The sequence below is a fragment of the Limulus polyphemus genome, unplaced genomic scaffold (genome assembly GCF_000517525.1).
Source record: "Limulus polyphemus unplaced genomic scaffold, Limulus_polyphemus-2.1.2 Scaffold94, whole genome shotgun sequence".
Lineage (NCBI taxonomy): Eukaryota > Metazoa > Arthropoda > Merostomata > Xiphosura > Limulidae > Limulus > Limulus polyphemus.
Window position 1 is genome coordinate 572,735 of NW_013665704.1, and position 2,846 is coordinate 575,580.

The following is a 2,846-nucleotide window of genomic DNA, read 5'->3' on the forward strand; positions in this document are numbered from 1 at the left end:
CGCGCGTACGTCGTGTCAGCCAATGAAATGACTGGAATAGACGGTGTGAAGCGTTTTGGCATGCGCGTGATCCTACGCCAACCAGTGTTTTAATTGTGGCAAGTCGAAATTGTCTGTTTTACTTCAGATTTTGAATCCGATTTTTTTTCGAATTTACTCAGCCCTTCATGTAATGGATAAATGGTTGAAGAAGTCAGTTGAAGTTGATGCCAATGAGTCTTCAGTGAATCAAAATGAAGAAAAGTCAGGCCAATCAAAACGAAGAAAAGTGGTGAGAAAGTATGATTCCAAGTACTTAGAAATGGGATTTACATGGAATGGAGATGAAGAAGATCCACGACCACGATGTATTATTTGTTGTGATCAACTTGCAAACGAGAGCATGCGCCCAAACAAATTGCGTCGCCATATTGAGACGAAGCATCCCGAGTTGAAAGACAAACCCCTCGAATTTTTTGAAAGGATGCTAAGCAAGTTGAAGACAGGACAGAGCGTTATGCAACGTTACACCAAAGTTAATGAAAAATCTTTGTATCTGTCCTACCTGATCAGTTTGAGAATCGCGAAAGCTGGTAAGCCACATACAGTTGGAGAGACTTTAGTTCTTCCAGCTATAAAAGATACAGTTAAAGTTTTCTTTGGTGATAAGAGTGAACAAGAAATTGAAACAATTCCTATTTCTAATAACATGGTCACGTGTAGGATCGATAAAATGTCTCGATGGATAGAAAATCAGCTAATTCAAAGAGTTCGTGAAAGTACAATTTTCTCCTTACAATTAGGTGAATCTACTGATGTACAAGGTCTGTGCCAGCTACTTGTTTTTGTGCGTTATATATGGAACTCCGAACCTCATGAAGATATGTTGTGCTGTGAACCAATCAGTCGAAGTACTAGCGAGGATATTTTTAAGACTGTTGATACTTATGTCAAAACAAAAGGTCTTGATTGGAATAAATGTGTCGGAATATGTACGGACGGCGCACAGGCTATGTGTGGTAAAAACAGTGGTCTGGTGACCAGAATACTTGAACTTAATCCAAACGCATCATGGACTCACTGCAACCCTCACAGAGCAGCGTTAGTATCAAAATGTATATCTGATGATTTTAAAAATGTTTTGAACACTTCCAATAAAATAGTGAACTTAATAAAGTCAAAGCCATTGCAATCGCGCTTATTTGAGAAGTTGTGCGAAGAAATGGGAAGCAATCATAAATCACTTCTTCTGCACAGAAGTACGTTGGCTCTCGAGGGGTAAAGTGCTAACAAGACTTACAGAACTCCGCAAAGAAGTTGCTATATTTCTGGAAGATAAAAACGATTTTGCGAGATATTTGCGCAACGAGGAATTTGTTCTGAGGCTCACGTATTTGGCAGATATTTTTTCAAAACAAAACGAACTGAATTTGTACTTGCAAGGAGCAAAAGGTATCAGTATATTCGCAGTTCATGAGAGAATTCGAGGTTTCATGAAAACTTGTTCTATGGAAAAACTGTATTGACAACTGAAATTATGACTGTTTTGAAACATTTCAAACCTTTGTAATGGAGAATGAAGCAAAAGTTGATGACGATATAACCATTGAGATATCTGAACACTTGAATAAGCTGAAATAGAGTTTTGAGTTTTATTTCCTTGAAGAAATGAAAAATATCCAAGAGAAAAAATGGATTATGAACCCCTTTCAGCCTGATATAACGAGTGGGATATGGACAAAAGCTGAGGAAGAACTTTTTGATTTATCTGAGGACGCTTCGTTAGAAATGAACTTTAATAGCAGAAAACTTAGACAGAAGTACCTTCAAAGCTTCAGTGGAAAGGATTGGGTACGGTTTTCGAACAGACACCCAGAACTCCCTTTCTCATCTTCATATCATTGTGAATTGGATTTTCAGCAATGGTAGGAATCAAAAGCAAATTCCGAAATAAACTTCAATTGTCAAATTCCTTACGCCTGAAAGTAACCCACATTGATGTTGATGTCAATATCATTCTTGACAGTAACAAGAAACAAGCACATCCTTCACACACGCCTCATTATTAATCAATTAGATAGCATTTGTAAGTTCTGGAAATGTTATTGAAAATACGTGAGTATTTTTAAATGTAATTGAAATACGTGAATATGAATAAATAATATTTTTTATATTCTTTCATATGTTTTTGCCCAGTAAATTTGAGTGGGTCGCCATTAGCTGTGGTCATGAATAGTGGGTCGCGATTCTAAAAAGTTTGGGAACCCCTGGTTTAGATAATAAATTTTATTCGAATCTATAACGTACATTTGTACAGCGTGCTATTGACATATTAAGTAATAAAGCTTATTGTTGAAAGAAAAGTATTGTTGAAATAACTAACTGCTACCTGTAGTAAATAAAAATTATATCAAGGTTACAGAGTGAAATAACAAAAAGATAGGATAAAAAATAAAATAAAATAAATGAAATTATAGGCGTTATCCTTTGTCTCTATTTTGCTGTTGTATTACCGAAGTTATAAAAAATGACTAACTATAAAAGACTTATAATAAAACCAAGGCTTTCTAACAAATCAACATGAATATTGAGCATTCACCATTAACACCATAGTTGGCCTAAGAACAATCAGACCAAGAACTTAAATCCCCAAGAACAACTAGCCCTTAAAAAGCTTAAGAAAGACAATAACATCATCATCAAAGAATCTGACAAATGTAAAGGTTTTGTAGTTATGAGCAGAAACATTTTCGGACAGAAAATATTTCATCACATTAAAGACGAGAATAAATTTGAAATATTTAACAGTGACCCCACCAAAAAAATTGAGACGAAAGCTAAAGAGATTATCTATGAACTTACAAAAA

At 35.3% G+C, this 2,846-nt stretch overlaps 1 pseudogene; it reads left to right on the forward strand.

Moving 5' to 3' along the window:
* Positions 1-172: 172 nt before the first annotated feature.
* Positions 173-2,048, forward strand: LOC106469085 (annotated as a pseudogene).
* The last annotated feature ends 798 nt before the right edge of the window (positions 2,049-2,846 follow it).